General features: G+C 46.4%; 1 protein-coding gene across 3 annotated transcripts in view; it reads right to left on the bottom strand.

The window, feature by feature from the left end:
• LOC126544339 (uncharacterized) overlaps positions 1 to 23,046 on the bottom strand; it is an 803,357-nt gene that overhangs the window by 115,370 nt on the left and 664,941 nt on the right. The window lies entirely within an intron of this gene.

Raw genomic sequence — 23,046 nt, 5'->3', positions numbered from 1 at the left:
CCTGATGCACTCCAGCTTTCAAACGTAACTTGTTATTGATGAATAACTGGTTGACGAAAGCTATCACCTGCGAGCGGCCGTACAAATAATGTCTTAGGGGCTTGTAAAATGGCCTCCTGATACCGAACCGGTAGAGTTTTTCAAGCTGGACCTCGGGATTCACAGTACCGAATGCTTTAGAAGTCTCGAGAAACAGAGCACATAGAAACATGTTTTGCTCTAGAGCTGCGCTTAATTCGTCCGAAAATTCCTCGGGCAGAGTAATGCTGCCGTCCCGCGACAAAACCAAACTGCCGGCTTGATATGACTGAAACCTTATGTAGAAATAAAGACATGGTTTCTAAGAGAATTATTTCTATTATTTGGAACATGATAGGCAAGATCGAAATGGGTCGCTGACGGTCCACACCACCTTTCTTTCCTCCTTTAAATAAAGGCGTTACAATGGCCGTTTTTAATTCTGTCGGCAGTGTAGCGGTCTCTACGAATATAATAATAATAATAATAATAATAATAATAATAATAATAATAATAATGTCTATAATACTATAACTGATGACAGCTTTGCTCTTTTGTGTTCAAAGAAAGCACGATGGATGAGACTCGCTATTATTTGTCTAATGATATTAACCAAGCAGTGTCAAAGTTCTCGACGACTACTCACAAATGTATTCACCTCAATACTAGGTCAGTGAAAAACAAAATATTGTGCTTAGAAGAATTTTTTTTTTTTTCCGGTTTCTCTTTTTAATTTTCTGCAATAATGTTAACAGAGACATGGAGTACTTGTGACTATGATGTTTTCAGATTGAAAGACTATACCACATACCACGTAAATAGGCAAAATGTCCGCAGTGGTGGTGGTGTACTATTGCTCAGCAACGATCTAGAAGGTCAATTACTTGAATCGTACACTGTAATAACCCGATATTATGAAATTCTGTCGGTTTGTACGAAAAGCACTGCGTTTTCTGTATATTACCGGCCTCCGGACGGTAATATACATTTTCGTCATTTCGAATATTTCGTCATTTCTGGAGTTCTATGACCTGTTTATGGCTTCTGTTGTTCAGTGTAACAATTAGAAAATGTTAATAGCTTGTGGCGATTTTAATTTTGATATGAATATTCCCAGTCCGTCTGTTAAAGATTTTAATACATCCATTGTGTCTAATGGCTTTGTTAACATGATTGATATACCAACGAGAGTCACAAGTGAAAGCCATTCTGTGCTTGATTTAATTATCACTAACTCTATGCAGACGAATGTTATATCGGGCGTTTTATCGTATTCCATTAGCGATCACCTTCCCGTGTTTGTTTGCATATAGAAGCCTGGTACAATGGGGAGCAAATATACATCAGTCCCATACCAAGCAATTACACAGACATCACTGACATCCTTTGGGGACCAGCTTGTGAAAATAGATTGGAGCAAGATAGCTGAACATGAGGACGCCGATTTAGCCTATAATACGTTTATTGATACATTTAAACAAATTTATCATGACTGCTTTTCTCTTGTGACCCGCATGAAAAGTCGCAAAAACCGCAAGCCCTGGATAACGTTAGAGCTCCGTGGAGAAGTACGAACCAAACAAAAGTTACACAGAAATTTTTTGTGCACTCGTCAGGCTGAGGACCTTGCGGTCTTTAAGAAATACAGGAATAAATTGACTAAAAAACTGCGATCTGCAAGAACTTCCTATCACCTATCACTTCTAGACGTCAAGAATGCTCAACATACTGCACCATGGGCAAGATTAAATACTCTCTTACAGCGTAATAGTGCACACAGTGCGCTAACCAAATTAAATATTGATGGAAAGGAAGTTTGTGGTTTGGGATTGGCTAATGTATTCAATACGTTTTTAACAAACCTGACTAATAGCGTTGCTCAATCTGATGCTAGCAAATACATACACATTCAAAATGATGAATCAGTCTTCCTGCATCCTGTTACGCAAGGTGAAGTAGTGTCAGTATTAAGAAATCTCAAAAACAGCAGTAGCTCTGATATTGATGACATTCAAATTCGGCCAGTCAAGCATATAGCCGAAGTTATCGCTCCCATACTTGCTCACATCTTTAACATCTGTTTACTAACTGCAGTCTTTCCAAAACGAATGCAATTAGCGAAAGTCGTTGTCCTTCTTAAAAAAGGAGATCGAAATGTTCTTGGTAATTACAGACCAATTTCAATTCTGCCAGAGTTCTCAAAAGTCTTTGAAAGAATGCTTCATCTAAGGCTGTCTAACTTCATTCATAAATTTAACCTGCTAACACCATTTCAGTTTGGCTTCTGCAAAGGCAAATCAAGTGAGTAATAATAATAATAATAATAATAATAATAATAATATCTTTGCCTCTACGCCATTAATCCCTGAGTTAATCAGCAACCAATCCTACACATGTGAGCTTTATTATTATTATTATTATTATTATTATTATTATTATTATAAAAACTAAAGTTGTAAGCTTCATGGGGAAGACTAACAGGAGTTAAATAGCGTTAAATATGTTCTCCTGCCGAGAGCTCAGGGAACGAAGGACCTTGTAGTGTACTTCGACAGCTCTCTGAGTTTCTCGCCCCACGCTCAACAGACGACGCAGCGTGCACTTCGAAGGCTCGGGAGAGTATGACGGGTGACGAGAGACTTAAAACAACCTGGGCCATTTGTGACTTCAATGAGAGCGCATGCCTTCCAGTTCTTGAGTAGGCCTCCGTCGTTTGGGCGGTGCTTATAGGTCAAATTGTGAACTTCTCGAAAGTGTGCAAAAAAAAATTGACACCTACATTTAAACATCGATTTTGTCAAAAGCCTTCTATCCCCGTAGAGCTAACGCAGACACTCGCGTTACCTACCCTGACCTGTAGACGCAACAAATCGGATGTTCTTTTCTCCACAAATTAATACATGGAACAATGTGCTGCTCGCACTTGCTTTCTAATGTGTGCTTTCACATTCCGCACAAAGGCACAAGGAAACAGTGCGCCTTTCAGCCTCTATCTTTGGGACCCTCTATCCTGCCTTTTAATTTTAATATTTTCCTGAAAGGAGTTGCAGTGGAATTTCAGTAACTGAACAAAAACTCATATCTGTTGTGTGTACCGTCATTGTGTAATCCTTTTCTATTTCTCCAGTATTGCTTTGCGGTCTCTTCGTGTACACATTTTATGCTGTGTTAAAATCTGTATTCGCGAAATTATTATTCTTTTTCTTATGTGTGCGCGCGTGTGTATATGTGCATGTGTGCGTGAGCGAAATTGCACTGTTGGTCCTGTGCATTGTTTTGCCAATTGCGCCAGCACCAAGACCCACTAGGTTGTTCCTGGGCACTTTATTAATAACATTTTATTATTATTATTATTATTATTATATAAAAGCGGGCAAACACGAAAAACACGGCATGATAAACAAAGAAGGCTAACACCGAGAACGAAAGTTAGTACAGTGAAAGTTCCGACTCCTGTAAGGGATCGTTAGCCACAATATAATGTAAGAGAGAAAAAAAACAGTCGCTTAACTGCAACGGATACAGTCAGACTGACAAGTGGCGTGGACTGTTCGCAAATCGCCATCGTTCCGGTTAAGAGTGCTCACGGTAGTATGAACTTGCAACGACTCTACACAAAGGTTCGCAGTAAACTGTGAACTTTCTATTCCGTAAACACGGTACCACGCAAACGTACATACCCGGCGTGATGCAAGCAAAACAGCAGGCGAAGGATTTTTGCCGTTGATGCAATTAGGAAGCGGCGTTACTCAAACAGCGTGAAACTCCACTGAGATCGACGCACTTGCACAACGCCTCACTATGGCATTCCGCAAAAACTATGTTAATGAGTGCGCTTCACTGAAACAGTTCAGAATGTTGAGAAGGAACTTCTCTGAGTTTTGTTTTCGCCAGCGTTCTATGTAAACTGAGCGCTGCACCCGATTTCTGCCGCGAAATTATCCTTACCGGCTGTTTGTCCACCGGCGGAAATTTTGAACAAATGTAGGAACTCATTTGTTGTCTTGATGGGTGGTCATCGTCACGAAAGGCATGCACACTCATAGAGTGTCCCGATAATCATCATCATCATCATCATCATCATCATCTATTATATCTACTGCAGGACGAAGGCCTCTCCCTGCGATCTCCAATTACCCCTGTCCTGCACCAACCGATTCGAGCTAGCGCCGGCGAATTTCTTAGTTTCATCGCCCCACCTAGTATTCTGCCGTCCTCGACAGCGCTTCCCTTCTCTTGGCACCCATTCTGCAACCCTAATGGTCCACCGGTTATGTAACCTACGCTTTACATGACCTGCCCAGCTCCATTCCTTTCTCTTAATGTAAACTGGAATATCGGCTATCCCTGTTTGCTCTCTGATCCACACCGCTCTCTTCCTGTCTCTTAACGTTACGCCTAACAATCTTCGTTCCATCGCTCTTCGCGCGGTTCTTAACTTGTTGTCGAGCTTTTTTGCCAGTCTTCAAGTTTCTGCCCCATACGTCAGTACCGGTAAATTCCATTGATTGTACACCTTTCTTTTTAATGATAATGGTAAACTTAAAGTCAGGATCTGACAATTTCTGCCCAATGCGATCCAACCTATTTTTATTCTTCTGTAAATTTCCTTCTCGTGAACAAGGCCCTCCTGTGGGTAATTGACCTAGGTAAACATACTCCTTCACAGACTCTAGAGGCTGGCTGGCGATCCTTAACTCTTGTTCCCTTGCCCGCCTGCTGACCATTATCTTTGTCTTCTGCACATTAATCTTCAACCCCACTCTTACACTCTCCCTGTTAAGGTCCTCAATCATTTGTTGTAACTCGCCCGCAGTGTTCCTGAATAGGACACTGTCATCGGCAAACCGAAGGTTGCTAAGGTATTCGCCGTCGATCCTTACTCCTAAGCCTTGCCCCTTTAATAGCTTGAATACTGCTTCCAAGCACGTAGTGAATAGCATTGGAAAGATTGTGTCTCCTAGTGTGACCCCTTTCTTTACAGGTATCTTTCTACTTTTCTTGTGGAGAATTAGGGTAGCTGTGGAATTTCCGTAGATACTTTCAAAGATATTCACGTACGCGTCCTGTACTCCTTGATTACGTAATGCCTCTATGAGTACTGCTATCTCTACTGAATCAAATGCCTATTCGTAATCTACGAAAGCCATATAGAGAGGCTGATTGTACTCTGCAGATTTCTCGATTACCTGATTGATGACATGGATGTGATCCATTGTAGATTATCCCTTCCTGAAACCTGCCGGTTCCCTTGTTCAACTAAAGTCCAGTGTTGCCCTTATGATATTGGAGATTATCTTGGTGAATATTTTATATTACACAGGAAGTAAGCTAATGGGTCTATATTTTTTCAATTCTTTAACGTCTCCCTTTTTGTGGATTAGTGTAATGTTGGCATTCTTGTAGTTTCCTGGGACCCTTGAAGTCAACAGACTTCGTATAAAGGGCCGCTAGTTTTTCAGGCATTATGTCTCCTCTATCTTTGATTAAATCGACTGGTAGTCCAACTTCTCTTGCCGCTTTTCCCCGTTTCATGTCTTGCAAGGCCTTTCTGACATCTTCGCTAGTTATAGGAGGAGTTTCTGTATCCTGTTCATTACTGTTTCGAATGGAGGTATCCTGAGTCCTCTGGATACTGTACAGGCCAGTATCGAATTCTTCCGCTGCTTTTACTATATCTTCGAGATTGCTAATAATATTACCCTACTTAACTTTCAGTGCATACATCTTGACTTGTCCGATGCCAAGTTTCCTACTAACTGATTTCAGGCTGCGTCCATTTTTTACGGCTTGGTCAGTCTTTCTCATATTATAATTTCGAATATTCCTTATTTTCTCTTTGTTGATCAGTTTTGACAGTTCCGCTAATTCTATCTGATCTCTTGAGTTTGACACTTTTATTCTTTCTGAGGTTGCCATTATTTCACTCGCAATTGCAATCACATTCTTTGATAATGTTAAATCAATGCATGTACGCCGCTGGGTGGTTGGTTGGGCCGGATCGGTGTGGCATCGCAAGGGATATGCCTGCAACACGAAACGCGTAAACCGCTCCCTTTTCGGTATCGACACATTCATATTGAAATCACCGACAACGACAACAGGGGCAGTGTCATTGCAGCTAATTCATACAAAGTGAGTAGCCATGAACCTTACGGGACTATGAATCATTGCATTTTTTGCTTGCTTACGCGGGTATGAGCCATTCATGATGACAGTTTTCAACATTCTGTTCTGTATGGTCAATGCGTGATTAAAAAGCATTTAGGCACTGTTCGCTTCACTTTGCTGAGTGCTTGTAGCCTCTGCCTTAAGGGGCTATGAGTCATTGCATTCTTTGCTTGCTTACGGGAGCATGAATGCTTACGGGGGTATGAGCTATTGATGATGATAGTTTTTGTTCACGGAGAACAAAAAAGCACGAAAACCTAGCCATATACAGCTTCACTGTAAAGGCATTTAATATTATGCGCCATTCCATTAACAACTATGTGTGCCTTAACAACCTGTGAGCCGATATTATTTGTTCAGGTGTTAGTAGGAATTTATTTTAACGAGATAGCATTAGGGCCCCGTACGCAGAAAATACACTGTCGGTGTCGGCGGCATTGTCCGTTACAGAAAAATGATCACAAACCACGTATCTTAAACCACGCATGCCTTCCGTGTGGCGTATATGCGTTACTGAACTCATTTAATTTCTCAGTCAGAAAATCCGTAAAATACGACTTACACACAAACTACAGACATGATAGCATCGAATTGCAATTTGAATATATGAGAAAACATAACTCTGTTACGCGGAAACTCAACCACAAACCCCTTCTCCAGCTGCCGTTTGAGGTCTGTCTTAGTGGCCGCGAACGCCTGGTGTGAATGCTATGGCGACGTAGTGAGTGGATTGTTGGCTTTAACGTAATGAAGCGTGCTAGAGACATGTCGTGATAAACGCTATCACGTTCCACTTTTTAGAGTACTAAAGTCCACTCTTAAAGCTTGGGCATTCTCCAAGTTTTTATTATTATATTTTTTTTTTGGTACGAAGAAATGAGGTGCGTTTACTCGCACTACAGTGTCGGTAGCGTACAATTGTGTATATTGGCCTCGAGCTCCACCACTGGAAAAGCTGGCGCCACCGTCGGCGTGACGTGTTATTAGGGATCACGTGGACATAGTGGCCGCGTCGGCTGCTTCGGGAGCGCCGAAGCGAGCTGAAAATGAGAGTTTAAATTCCCTCGTACGCTGCGGTCCTCATTTAGTGGCGAGATTTTCCCGCTTCGAGTGTCTACATTACAACGCTTGAAAGCACTACAATAGGTAGTGGCTGCCATTCAAGGCGCGCAACATGGTAGGCTGTTGCTCGCGAAACATAAAACCGGCATACAGTCATCGGCTACAACTCGGGTATGCAGCAAGCACAGACGCGAGGAAGATTTCTGCTATGGCGCCGGGTGTATGCGATGTTCGGAAAACGCGCACTGAGACGCTCGCCCGCGTCCGCTGCACGACTAATGCCATGACGGTTTGGTCTATGAACTTGTCGATGCTATAGATACTGGCAAGTTCACTGGAGTGGAAAGGGAGCGGTAAGACGTACATTAAAAAAAAGCATGGCATATGGTCATGTTTGTGTTATGAATTAATGCACTGGATTACAAAAAAGAAGCAGCGGGAAATCGCACGCTGAGAACACCGATAAGCATACAATGCGACGCAACTCGAGAAATAATATTGAAACGTCCAAGAATCTAGGATAAAAAAAGAGATTGAATCGTCGCGACGGCACATCACAGTCCCCGTAGGCTTCGAAGTCTCTACAATGAAATTATTTTTGCACAGCTCTGATAGCTCCCACGCAACAATGGTTGCTTGTATACTGTCAAATGCTCATATTCTGCGGCCTAAAGCTCATGGCACGGTGCGAAAACGCACACGCGGCGAAAGCGAAACAGTGCGCGGACAAGCATGCAGACGCGCAGCGGGTCGCTGCGAATCTATGCAATCGCTGCATTGAGGCTTCATTCTATTACGCTCCATTTAGTTATACAAACACGATAAGAACATATTTCAGGTAGTTTGCTCTCAGCGTTTACCTACCTTTCACGCAAGAAGCCGGTTCGGGAGACTCCATTGCGGCGACCGCGCGCAGTGGCGTTCACTGTACGTATTCGACAAAGAGATAGCGTCTGTAAAAGATTCTGTGCTTTCAGTTTGCCCAAGATTATTATTTAGACAGTAAGAACCTTCTCTCGTTTCGAAAGTACTTACAGAAATGTCCGGGAGAGCTCCCGCGTGGTGTTTTCAGTGAGCGCTGACAGCAAAACCTATGAGGAGCGCGCCGCGTGATCCCTCATACTATACGCCAGAGAGGCGCTTCCGATAGATGGCGACTCCGTAACTCCTCGCCGCCAATATAAGCCCATTCGCTGCTACTAGCATTCGGGACACATATTATAACCTTCGTTCGTATATATATATATATATATATATATATATATATATATATATATATATATATATATATATATATATATATATATATATATCCTATGTCCGCCGGGACACTGACCGACGCCCCAGCGGACGCGCCAAACCCGGAAACGTAGGCAAAGAACGCTGACCTTCCAAAGTAGCGTTATAACCTTACAACCGTACTCTCGTAGTTCGTAATTTGCTTTAACAAGTGACGAGAAATGTAGCCCCATAAAATATTGTATTCCTTTATTTCATAATGGACATTAAATATCAAACGCAAGTAAGAGCAAGGAACACTGCGTCTCGTCGCTTTCTCCGATCCAAAACGAGAAATAAAAGAAAAGTTAGGACTTACACTCCCAGTTCACAAAATAGATTTAACGGTTCATATTAACACTGGAATCAGAAATATGAGATACGCACTTTCGTTCGCGTTTGTGATTAATCCGGAAAAGTGGCAAAGGGCTCCCCCACGATCGCGTGACTATATCATGCCACGGAGACGAATGGAAAAAAAGAGGCACGCCATATTTGTGCATCAATGGGGCGCCAGCCAGGCGACGGTGACGTCTATCTCATTCTTTTTTACCTGACTGCGGTATCTGAGTCATCGCCTGCCTCAAGTGTGCATACTCTGTATGTCTCCGTGCAAGCCGAAGCCTCCAGTCAAAGAGCCGCGGCCATCACAATCCCTGATACACGTACGTACATGCATTGCCAAAGTGTGCGCATAGTGTGTATCTGGAAGGATTGTTCCTGACATGTTCCTGACAGACGCATCAGACTCACCTGTGCAGTATTTAGAAACTTCACTGTTGCACCGATAAATTGAACCAACACTTGGTGAGTGCAGTTTCCCACTTTCAGATGCATGAATGGACAATGCTTATAGAGCTGTGTACAGTGCCATTCAAGACCAACCTTATGCAGTGGTTTTGTAAAAGTTTTCTCGATCGTATATTTCGGTTTGGCAGGTCATACGAAGGAATGAATGATATTGGACTTGCTTAGCGTAGCCATTGACTCGGGGCTGCCGAATCTGCGCGATTCTTTCCAGCGATACAGAAACACGAAGAGTGAGCGAGCATATACTTGTCAATGTTGCTCAAAGTGGGCGAACACCTCAAAACTTTTTCGGCTTAGTGATTCACATGGATACTGACTTTCACTTTCGCAAATGTGCTTCCCCTGTGCGGATTTCCCCAGAAATTACTTGGTTGAAATCTCGCGCACAACTAGCGCGGCTAACTGTGGTCACAAACTTGAGTCGTTAAGGTGCGTAAGTACTAAATGCGAGCGCCATTTACGAAACCATGTGTACTCCACAATGAAGCCATTTCATGCTTTGGGTCTGTTCTCAGTTACAAGTGAACCAAATATTTTCGTCTGGCTGCCACGTACTTCACCGCGGGCTCTTTTCTCCAACAGCCTGCGAGCACCGGGAAAGCAAACGCGCCCTTTACAGGACGCTTATACAATGTGTGACAACCAGAAGGAATGCCTGAAAATAAAAACACGAAAAGCCTGCGCATACCTCTACAATTCATTACAGCAACCCGTTCCAGAAAGGGGGTTGGTATACCGAAGGGTATAAAATCCTGCCCCCCCCCCCCCAAAAAAAAAAAAAAAAAAAACGCAGTAACAGCGCGCCGTTCATTTACCACCTGCAATGGCGTCACGGCAAACTACTCCGGATTTATCTCCGGAGTTCAGAGGGCAACAGAGGCTTGGAGGTTTGCTTGCTTAACGCTTAACAATATCTCAGCGCACTAGCCGCGTTTTGGAATTCAATCACTCTCGCGCTCTGCGGAGCCATGCGGCACGATAAGAGAAGTGAAGAAGAGCCCCCCCCTCCTCCGTCTTCCAGAGCTTTCTCAGCGCTCGCTGGCCAAACCCCAGCGCCAACGACGCGTGTGCACCTCGAAGAGCGGTCGGTGTCGGTGTTCGCGAAACAAGACGCTCGTCGAGGCGCGCGCATCTGCAAAGTAAACGAAGCAGCTTCGCCACCACTGCCTCGTCGTTCGTGCAGGCCTAAATTATGCACGCACTCGGTCACTCGCGCCGCGCTCCAAATCTGATTAGGGCCTTTGGCGGGGTTCAAAACCCACGGGACCGGCGAATATAGTTGACCCCGCAAAAGCCCAAGAACAACGTCGTCTCGCCAAACGGCGACCGAGGAACGGCATGCGAAGGGCGGGCCCCGCCGGCGAGGCGCTCGGAAAACACAGCCGACCTGCTTGGGACGCCACGAAGGAAAAATTCATTTGCACAAGGTTCAGGGGATGGAAAAAAACAATACTATAATAATCACCAAAGCCTTCAGATGCGGCTGCATGGGGCGCCCTTGAGGGGGGAGCAGCGGGAGTGGGGAGGGGGATAGAAAGCCCTGGCGATAGAATTGCTCGTAAGAGTGGATTGCAGCTAATCCTAATGCTGTACATACTGTAATTAATGAAGGCGGACAGCCAAAGGCAAGCAAGGACAGCTTCCCTTTAAAACATCGTATACTGCTATTTTGTCTGATAGCTGCTGAAATGAGTGCACGTAGTGCTGAACAGAATAGCGAAAGCTACAAAATTCTGTGAATAGGAATCGCATGGATTTGTAACGGCGCGACTATCGCCTCCAAAGCAGGCGAAGAACATGGGCTCACGTGCAGGTAGCGCAAGAAGAGAACACGCTAGAGCGCTCGACCTGAGTGGCTGAGATCCCGCTGCACCCATGGCTGGCCGGCCTAAATAAACCGTGGCTACGGCGGCTACCTCTTCGAGCAGCCTCCCAGAAATTGCTGACCCGGTCGACCGAGCCCAGCGATGACAGCGTCAGCGCACCGACTCTACCAAGGCGAGTGACGTGGCCTCACGCTGTCCGGCAGACGTCCCGCGGTTGAAGGGTGTCCGCGAATTTTATATCGACATGCCGGACGTTCCTCCAGCTGGACAGCCATTTCCTTCCCAACAAGGTTCCAGGCTCCGGGTGCGTTCCAGACTCCGGCTGTCACCCCCCGGCCCCGACGTCTACGCGGACTTGCGGGCAGCCGTCCTTGCTCTCTACGTCGCCTCGAGCGCTCACTCATAACAGCTCTCGCCATTTGAACCGTCGCGTCATTCCGCGTCTTGTCGGCCCACATCGCCTGCGTCCACCCTTGCCGATCGTCGGCACGCGCCGGCCCCAGCATCAAACCTCTACACGGTCTGTGAGCCTCCTCCCCAGCTCAAAGGCAGCCGCGCGACGACTCCTTCCAAGGAATTCACTGGGCCGAATGCGAGTGCTTTCAGCTACTCTACGGCCCGCCGATTTCCTTTCTTGGACGATCCCGCAAGCTGTCCGCTTTCCGTTCGGGGGCGCATCACTCATCACCGATTCTGCGGCTCTCCCACCGGCTCCACTAGGCGCAAATTTCACTCTGACAGGCATGGATACGCCACAAGCACAACCTTCGCAATCCATTCAGGGACCACCGGAACCCTGATGATATCGTCATTCGTGATGTCGCCTCAAGTATAGCAGCTGGCGAGCCTTCCAATGTTCTGTGCTCGCACCTTCCGAGGATGCATGGCCTACCGAAGTTTTGCAGGAGAAGCTCTGCCATCTGGTTTATTCAGCTCGAGAATCATTTCTACGTCAACAAAATGAGTGACCAACACTTGCGCTATCTCCACGCAATTCCAGAATTGCTAGACAGTCTACTTTTGGAGCTCCGACATCTACAGGCCCGGGAATCTACGAGAAGCTGCGGCAGGTCGCAATTTCGCACTACGGTATCACTGTGGCTGCGCCTCGCTCACAACTAACGCTGCCGCTGCTGCCTGGTACATCACTCTCGGATTGCGTGAACTCGATACTACCAACAGCGACACTTATCTGCACATTTTACCTGCACTTTACCATTGCACTTCATTTCACTCGCGCTTCGCACTAGGAGATGGCGTTGTAGCAGCGCGACCATCACCCCCAAAGCCGGCGAAGAAGATCGACTCACGTGCAGGTGGCGCGAGAATATAGAACACGCTTGCGCGCTCGACCTGAGCGGCCGCGGTGTCGGCCGCTCCCGAGACCCCGCTGCACCATGGCTGCGGGCATAAATAAAGCGTGGCTACGGCGGCTACCTCTTCGAGCAGCCTCACAAAAATTGGTGACCCGGACGACCAAACCCAGTATTCCTACAGATTGTTATATTGTGACGATGCGTTGACCATGGTACTTGTAATTCATTGAAACATAAATATTTGGTTCGGTCATGTCTGTTGAGTATATGATTTTGTATAAATGTATATAGATGAGTGTATAGATGACGCTGTCGATTTCGGGTGACTCACATGCAGACGAAATTCGTATTTACACGGATGGTGCAGTTTTCTTTATAATTTCTACAAAGGACGCCGCCGTGATGCGACGGCTGGTCATAATTTCACTTCTGACGACACCTACAGTATGACGACTTCGACTTTTCATGCTGTTTTCCGTACCCCATTTCCAGTTTGCAAAGTCTTTATTTGTCGACATCATCGTTGAGGATTTCGGTGAATAAAGGCCTTGCAAAATGGAAAATAACTTGCGATTCTTGGGTAGCCTATCATTTTGTGCAAAGAACTTTGTGCCGATGAACCCACACATAACCAACACCCAACACCAGGCTACTCCGGTGGCGGCTGCGTATGGCGGGGCTGAGCGCGGCCGCGCAGGCCCTGTACTTGAAAGCGACCTGCGATAGGTACAGAGTATAGGTGCACCGAGGGCTGATAGCTTCGTGTACGCCGTGTTTTCGCAGCTTAGTCCCCGTTGTTCGCTGCTGCTGCCTCTGTTCCCCATACCAGCGAATGTACGCGGTCATCGAGTGTACGCGGTCATCGAGTGACATGCCTTTATGTTTCCCTCTACACACGTGACACCATGCTTCTTAATTTAGTTAGTAAGCTAGTTTCTACGGCTGATAAAACTACTATCACTTCTTCATATAGCTGTCTAATAATTTGCTATCGCAATCGATGCTTCGCCTTTCGGGCGAAACTGACACTACTATCTTCCGCTATATCTCGGTCTTTTGTAGTTAACAAGTTTTTCGGCACCTGACTCGGCTTCCTTCGCCCCATCTTGCTTGTCTGCCAGCAATGAGGCCACATTCAACATTCGTCAAAACCACTGCCAAACATCGAGCCTACTTGCGAACCGAACTTATGCCTGCTACACGGCTGTCAGCATCATTGGGAGGTCTGCACTGGCCTCAGGCATACAACTGACTGTTCCGGGTATCAAGAAAAAAGCTGGTGCGCCGTTGCGAGCTTTAAAGCAAGCCACATTAGAATATATTTACTCCGTGCACAGAACCCGGGAACATGGCATCATAATTGATAAAAACTGGGAGCTGGGCAAGTTGGTGTGGTTCCACCTGAACGAAAAACGCGCAAGAACTCGTGTACGTCGTTTTCGCGGTTTTTCGTTAAGATGTGATCACAACCGGCAAAATCTGCAGAAATCAAGTGGAAGACGTCTAGTGTGACCACATCTCGACTGCAGAATTGCTGCACTCATTGCTGCCCTTGAATTCACTAGTCGGAAGCCATCACAACAATGGACAGTTTTCTGCGAGTCCAAGAAAGCCTTCCAAAACATGCAAAACGCAATGCGCTGTGGACCCAATGACCAATTGGTTTTGGACATCCGGTTGACTTATCACCACAGCCGTGACAGGAGGCACAACATACTTATCCAATATGCACATTGGACCGTTCGAGGAGTTTTGATTCCGTTTTCGCAAACTGACGCGGCGGCTGGCCTGTGCTCGATACCCCCTGAATGTGCATTGCCCCTGCTGGACAATAACCCTCTTACTTTCGTTGTCCCTGTATCTACAGCTACTTCTATCACCTGGGCTACCAGGGCGCGAAGAGACCGTGTTTTACTGTTTGTGCCTGAGCGTTGCATTTACAAATTTTTATGCATTCCTCATAGCAATAGCTGACAGCCACACGTGGGACACCTGCAGCTGTGACGAGACAAACACATTATCTCTCTGCCGAGACGCAAGTGATGTGCACAGTGCTTGATAGAGTGGGCAATCGTCCACTATCGGAACAAAAAATTACGTCAATCCTCCCAAAAGAACTCCGCAGAGAATTATATATATATATAGCTCCTCAACTTCCTGAGGTCTACGGGTCTACATAGTAGTAGACTTTAAGAACGGTACCTGCAGCCGCTGCACAGTGCATAAAGTTTACTTCGTATGGATGTGCTCCTCCCTTTTCCTCTCCCCTTATGCTTTGTTTCTCTTCATATCCACTTACACCTTCCCTCCGTGCAGGGGAGCCAACCAATACTACCTCTAGTTAATCTCCCTGTGTTTTTACACATCCTTTCTCCCTCTCTCGGTGTGGTGACAGACAGTTAGGTTCCTTTAACTATCCTAACTAGTATGTAATGAAGCAGCATATAATGGCCATGGCGTTGTCCCACGCTTCCGACCAAGTACCAAATGAACCAGCTAATTTAAACTTAATAATGTACGAACAGCTCCAGAAGGTTGTAAATTCATTTGCTAAACAATGTATATTAATTAAGGTCAGTAATTTCCTTCCCCCGCCCCCCACCCAGGGCGTTTTGAACATTCAGCTAGTCTTGATCCCTTCAGACACTGGAAACGCCACAGCGCTAAAAGATGGATCCTCCGAGTAAAAATAAAACTCCAACTGAGTCTATCCGCTCCACTCTTTAGTTCTTGCTCATCCTACTGCCCAGGTATACGGCTTGAGCATACTCGTCTTAAGGTTTCACAAAGGACGTTAACAAAGCTGCAAATTAGCTTGAGCATGACATGAATTGTGTTCACGAACAGAACAGCAGGCCACAGTATCGTGCAAATACGGTCGTAAGAGAGAAGTGAGCACAGCACTTCGGAAGCGATGAACCCGACACTCGGCAGGGACATGGAGGAAACGTTTGTAACCCCAGCGACGACTTGCAGGACAATAAACTGGGGCCAAATTAACAAAGCTTTCCGTTTGTAAGGACTTCTGACATTGGTTGAACGCCTTGGCTAATAATATTGTGACGGGACGTCAAATAGATGAAAGCGAAGCACGGAATATTTACAGGGATGGCCAAGATGGCAGAATACGCGCGACGTCCTGGCCATCGTCGTCTTCTTCGTTAGTCTAAGGAGGTGGATCGTAACATCTAACTTCCCGGGTCGGCGGAGCACCGTCTCGGCTTAGATTAATTACACAAAGAGGAGGCGGTGGAAAAGTATGGCTTCAATCGACATACGTTCACGACGTCACAAGATGGCAGAGTAGATAGTGAAGAACTGTCAAGTGGTACGATCTCATAGTTCAGGTCACCAAGATGCCATGAAATCTTGCAAGGTCCGGTGAAACGTGACAAATGCTTTTCAGAAAGACCTACACGACGAGATGGAGTCCAGAGATGTACAAGAGATACCGGAGAAAATCAGACGTGTCGGTGGTTGCGGTCATAGCGGTCCTTCTGAAGTAATTGCGAGTTGGATAGTCGCTCATGAGCGATTTGGCTTCAGTGACGATAGACAGCAAGGGGCGTAGCGGTCCGCGACGAAAGAAAACGTGCGGCCGTACAAGTAAGGGCGGAATTTTACCACAACCCAGAATAAAGCGAGGCATTCGCACTCAGTTATAAAAAAATTCCGCACCGACGACGACAGAAGGCGGCTGGCGTTGGCAATGACATGTTCCTGGTCGTTCTGTCGTCGGGCGAGGACTGCATCTACGCCGTGGCCACTAGCATCGGTGCGAACTTCTGTAGGGGTCGAAGGGTCAAAATGCGCCAAAATGGGCTCTGATATAACTGAACTGACCAGGGTGGTGAATGCCTTAGCTTGCTCATGACCCCAAGAAAAATAGACGTTCTTATTGAGTAGGTCACTAAGCTGCTGGGCAATGTCGGCAAAATTTCTGACAAAACGGCGAAAGCAAGAGCACAAGCCGACAAAGCTCCGGGCGTCTCAGACTGAGCGAGGAATAGGAAAGTCTTGGACGGCATGCAACTTGTTCGGGGTCAGGTTAGACACCATTAGCACTGACAAAGTGACCAAAAACGGTGATGTAACACTGAGCGAAACGACCCTTAGAGGAGTTGCAGGCCAGTGCGGCAAAACACATCGAGAATGGCCGACAGGCGGGCCAGGTGGTTCTCAAAAAGTAGGCGAAAAGGCCACCACATCATTTAGACAGCAAAGACAAGTAGACCACTTATAGCCCCTAAGCAGAGAATCCATCATTCGCTCGAAGGTTGCGGGGGCACTAAATTATCCAAAAGGCATAACCTTGAACTGGTAAAGTCCACCCGGTGTGACGAAGGCAGTCTTCCCGCGGTCCATGGCATCAACGGTAACCTGCCAGTATTCGGAGAGCAGGTCGATGGAGGAAAAGTACGTGGTGCCCTGGAAGCAGTCCAAAGCGTCATCGATTCGGCGCAGTGGGTATACGTCCTTGCGCGTGATGTTGTTCAAGTGGTGGTAGTCACAACAAAAGTGCCAGCTGCCGTCTTTCTTTTTGGCTAGCACCACAGGGGATGCCCATGGGCTGGAAGAAGGTGCGCAAGCAGCGTGAACCTCGTGATTCGCTAATTCGTTTTGTACGATGGCTTGGACGAGTGAAACCGCTGGTGCGTTCGAGTCGTTGGCTATAGAGATGGCAAGGAGGCTAGCTGGAGCCATCGCTTCGATTTAGCGGCGAACAATCCTCGTCAAGTCGGCTGAAGACGGTGAAAGGTGACATGGCGGCCGCTCTGCACACGAAGACGTCGCGGTGGTATTGGGAAGCCGGGCGAATGGTCTTTCAATACGGTGGCTTTTGGCCTACTCGAAGCACTGGAACTCCTCGATCACGGCATCGACGGTAGCACAATTTCTGCACATGAGCAGAATGAATGCGTTGTTCGCTATCCCTCTCAGGACGTGGCCATCTTTGTCAGACTCTGGCATTTCACTTTACGGCCCAGCGCCAGCACATCCTGTATGTACCACACGTACGACTCAGTGGGCGTTTGTGCTGGAGTTGACAGCTGTTTCTTCACAGCGATTTTGCGATTGCAGGCCTTACCGAAGAGATCACAGAGCTTTTGCTTAAATGTAGCCCAGCTCTCAAGTTCGAAGTCTTGATTGTCATACCGTCGTTCCATTCAGATAGAAGACCATGTTGCCCAGCATTACCGTCCGGTCCCAGTGATTGTGATCGCTCACCCATTCGTATTGTGTAAGCCACTCCTCAACGTCGATGTCATCAGTTCCATCGAACGTTACAGGGTCTCGAGGGTGGGCTAAAACAATCATAGTCCACGGCGCAGACGCCGATTCCGGCTGGTCTGCCATGGTGGTCGCACCACAGCGCCGATCGCTTCGAAACTCCATCGTGTGGCGAGAGTACTCCGCAACTCCACCAATGTATGACAGGGCATCAAACTGATGAAAGGGAAGCACGATTTATAAACAGAGACTATTTACAGGGATGACCAAGATGACTTAACATGCGCAACGTCCGGCATCATCGCCTTCTTCGTTAGTCCAAGGCGGTGGCTCGTAACAATATGTTCAGCATCAGGATTGGCAGGAATTTGCTCTTACGAATAATTATAGGCGTAAGACCTTTTCGTGAATACGGGCCCTGCTGCGTGCTTCTATCATTTTATGCGTAGCAATATTTGTGGGGCCGAACTCATGAAGCTTTTATCTCGTAAGTGCTGTTTGCCATTGTCCGGTCTCCTTAGCTAATAATTTCCAACGTCACGATTGGCTGGCAACTGCATTTACGAATGATTCTAGTGTAAGTAGTTTTTTGGAACACGGGCCCTGGTGCTTTAAATGCCAAACAAGAACGATCGCGCAATCCATGAGTTCTATGCAATAAACTTTAGGTTAATTGACGTCCTCCAGGAGATTTAGTATGGATGAGCAAATACTGTAATATTTATTGTGTCAAAAAGCGAATATTAATAGACCGCAAATTGGCGTTGCAAAGAAAACCCTAGAACAGCTCTAGGTCGATATTCATAAAAAAGGTATTACTCTAGAACAGCTAGCAATAGCAGATGCTAGACAATATTCACGACGAACATTGTTATCGAAGGTGCCCGGCCAATGGAAAGCAGCCTTTTGGAGCAAAAAGCTTTCTGAATTCGGTCCCTGGTTCCCAACGTGTTTTCAGCGATGTGGGACGGTAATTTTATTAGCCCGTTGTACACTGTAGCTTAATGGAAACTGGGTAAGCAAAGCAATCAGGCAGAGCGATAGTTCACTACACCTTGACAAAACTCTTTCATATACTGTTAACTTAATGCCGATTTCATAGCGCTCAATATGAAGTAACTAAACAATATATTTAATTTATATGTACATTTAATTTATATGTAAGTCTTTGTAGGTTGCGACACGTGCCGACAAAGAATACGCCGTGTTAGCGCTTCAATTTATTTAACAGCTCACCAATCAACATAATGACCTGCACACACTTGCTTAATCAACTTTACAAGAGTTGCTTTGGTCCAGTTGGTGAAGCATACCTGAAAAACATGAAACGCAAGAGACGGGACCAAAACGAAGAACGATCAGACCAGATGAACACTTTATTAGTTTCATTAACGAAACAAATAACTCTTAATTGTCAACGTCAAGAAACGATATTAATCCTTTTAAAGCGTATTGCCATGTATTTTAATACGAAATGGAAATAAAGTACTTGCCCTGTTTGCCACGGCAAATAACTGTGCTTGAGCGGGCCACAAACGTTTGTGGCCGCAGTTACTGCAGGAGAAACGTAAGTTACCGAACTGCTGTGCACGGGTCGCGCACATACTGACAGCGTGTTGCCATTTACATCTCTATTACTTCCGGCGTGCATACGCAGTAATGGACGCTCGTGAAGGGCCCCAGAGTAGAAGTATTTCTGGGTTTAGCCCACGACCTCGTGATGGAAGAAGCATCGAAGAGCGAGGGGTCCTCGCGGATGATCCATGGGCCGCCTAGTGGCGCTATCCTAATGGTCTGCGCGCCGCGTCCGCGGAACTCCCACGGACAGAGAGCTATCGGAGCGTGGCTCCGCAGGGCGCTCGGCTGCAACGAGCCGTCAGTGTAATGCGGCGTAACGACGTCTCCGTTCGGCGCCTCGGCTATACGGCCGAGACAACAAGCAAAGCCCCGGGCTGCCTTGAGGCTCGTGTCATTAGGACCGTGTCTACCCCTAACGCCTTTCAGCGGCGTCATCTCCCCGAGCCCGCTCCGCTATGACGCGATCTAGAACCGCGAGTGCGCGCCCCTTGCCCGCTGCCTGTTCTTATTTTTTTTCTCCCTCGCGTTCCAGAAGCTGCGTGTCCCTTTTACAAGTGGGCTTTTTTCTTGTGCTATCGTCCCGGACAGAGACCAAAGGGGAAAGTGGTGGGGATGCGGGAGGGCAGCTGCGAGACAGAGGAACGCAAAAGACAAATCCCGATCCGCTAAGGTCCGACGCGGCGTAGGAGTCACGGGAAAACACGGGACGATCTTGTTTCTATCCGAAGCCCCTGGCTACTTCAGGCGACAGTGTTTATTTTCAGTGTCCTCACTGCGCGGCGAGCAATTACCTTCGTAGGTTCCGCCCTACAAAAGGCGAAGAAGCCGGTGCGTAAGCGACACCGACACAAAACCGGACACAATATAGCAGTGACTAAAGAGCCTAGGCCGGCTCTCGGGAGACAAAAAAGAACAGCGACGTGTGAAAGGAACCAATAAAACAAATCGAGCAGTTTCGCCGCAAGTGCGACGCAGTAACAGCAGCAGCTACCGCATTTTACGAGTGCAGCAGTTCGCACGATGCATGTAGGGCACACGATGACCTGAGCTGCACCTGGCCAACTCACAGTAGCATAAAACCTGCAGAGTCTATCTCGTGCACTAACCGCTCTTAAACAAAAACAAAAAAACTAAGAATAATAAGAAGCAGAAAAAGATCGAGGCAAAGAAGACAAGATGCACAGGAAATATAAGAGAAGAAATAAGAGCATAGTACGAGCAAGTTTAGCAGCTGCGACACAGAAATTCTGATGAAGATCTCTGCTGGGGGCTATTCTGCAAGAGTTAACTTAGTGGACTGTCCATTTCGGCCGCCGATGATTGGCTGGAGTCGTACCACTGTGGGGGAGACCGGCTGGGGGCTCACCTGTTCCATTATCTGTGTTACCCTAGCCCAGCCAATCAGCGCTGCAGCAGAAGCCCAAATGAACACATCCACTAAGTTGACACTTACGAAATACACCCCCCCCCACCCCCTATTATGTGGATACGATAGTTATCCATAAAGTATGTCCCGATACTAAGTAGATTACTGAAGAATCTTCAAAGTATTTTACTTGCTTTGCCTGTACGCACCATAGCCTGTGCCTTAGAGTAGTTTACGCACTTATTACAGTGTTTGAGCACAGATTGCAATGGGGCAATCGCGCCGAAGCCACCCAGTAAGGGGGGGGGAGGGCGGAGTGAACCTGCGAGAGGGAAACTGGCTGGCGACATCGAGCTGTTTGATTCTCGCTGGTACACCGGTCCAGCGAATCAGCACTCCAGCAGAAGCCGAAATGGACACTTAGGCGGACACTTACAATATATCCTCGCCCCCCCCCCCCCCCATCCCCCCAGGTTTATATTACATAAATAATTACGAACAGGATCGGCTGCTATTCCCCCCCAGGCGTTGATGATCGGGCGATTTCTTTTCGCCATACTGCACAGAGCGCACGAAGCAAGCGATCTGTTCCTGCCAGCGTATCGATGTTGAGAACGGTAGGTTGTTCAAAAACACAAGAAGAGGATTGCTACATGCATGCGCATAACTTTTGTTTCTGTAAATACAGCACGGATAATGTGAATGCATATAATGCACCTCTTCCCCGAAGTCCTGCGAGAACATGACGCGAGAACAATGCTCTTAAGATGTCACAGTATAATATACCCGTGGCGAGCATTACTACCTCAAATATGATCTAAATTTAGCGATAACGCCTGCTCTTGTGCGTCGTGATTTCTTTAGGCGGTGCAAATTATGCGACTAAATTAAATGGCTACGAACGCACAACAATTATCCACTCTAACGAAATGTTGCGAGGCAAGCAAGCAACACAGTGGACATTAAAGAACAGTACAAGACTCTGCAATGTGTCTTCTCAAGGCAAGCCGCGCCCAATATTTAAAAAAAAAAAACTATGCGCTATAGCTATCATTCCACGTGAGTTTTGAATGATTATATAGCGAGATTTAGTCGCAGTAACGTTAACATGAAATTATTAAAATTAAAAATTAAATTATGGGGTTTTACGTGCCAAAACCACTTTCTGATTATGAGGCACGCCGTAGTGGAGGACTCCGGAAATTTCGACCACCTGGGGTTCTTTAACGTGCACCTAAATCTAAGTACACGGGTGTTTTCGCATTTCGCCCCCATCTAAATGCGGCCGCCGTAACCGGGATTCGATCCCGCGACCTCGTGCGCAGCAGCCTAACACCATAGCCACTGAGCAACCACGGCGGGTAACATGAAATTATGGCAGCTGGGGCGATGCTACTGGCCTGTAGGCAGGCCAATGCTATATGGCAATAATCCTGCACGACGAAAAAAAAAAGGAAGAAAATAGGTTCTATATTTACAAAAATGTTCTTAGGCTGGGACTGTTCGCAGCAGCAGCTCCCATTCGATCGTGACGTCGAACTCGGTATTAGCAGAGCCCTTCCACACTTTTCTTTCCCTACCAAACAGTATATTGAAGGACCCCGGTATTAGTAAAGGCGACCAACTAATGACAAACAGCGCTTACGAACCAGAATTATTGTGGATTAGGCCCAGGGTCTACTGCCCATGGAAAACACAATCGAGCACAATCGAAGACTGGCTACAATACTCGCTATCAAACGCGGTTCATCAAGGGTGAGCTCAACATATATTAGTCAGTGAACTTTTTACATATTCCTTCGAAAGTGCCCCATGCAGAAACTAATAGCATTGACTAGATTTTCAAAATATCTCCTATGATTGCTTTTCATTCTACTTGTTGAATTATATTTTTCTATTTCTGTAGTTGAGCACATGGTCATGGTCATGTTTTTTTTTTTGCTGAACTTTTCCGTATCACCTCAGGTTGACATATTCGCTAAGCTTTTGCCCTTCGTTTCTCTTGTCTTTAAATTTGCTTGCACCACTTTAAATATAGCATTTCGCCTATCTATCTCGCCTTGTCAAAAATATCGGTCAAATCAAGCCCTCTCCCCCATCCCCCGACACCTTACAACACCTCCTATGTAATGTCTACTCGGGCCTTTAGGCCATTAACAAATTATATAAAGAATAAATGGGTGAAAAAACAGGACTTCCTGCATATCTATGCGAAATTGCTTACTTATGCTCTGCGCTAAAACAGGTACCCGAACGAAAGTGCTCGAACGAACGAAGTAACAAAGAACTTTTGAATGGTGCCACATGTCTCAGCGTCTTCACTGTAAAGACGAATAAAAAAAGAAGAAAAAAAAAAAACGAAGCAAGCAGGCTGAATATGCAACCGCAC

This window comes from Dermacentor andersoni, chromosome 1, assembly GCF_023375885.2.
Source record: "Dermacentor andersoni chromosome 1, qqDerAnde1_hic_scaffold, whole genome shotgun sequence".
NCBI classification, from domain to species: Eukaryota; Metazoa; Arthropoda; class Arachnida; order Ixodida; family Ixodidae; genus Dermacentor; species Dermacentor andersoni.
The sequence above is the reverse complement of the archived record's forward strand: the minus strand, read 5'-3'. Positions and strand labels throughout refer to the sequence as shown.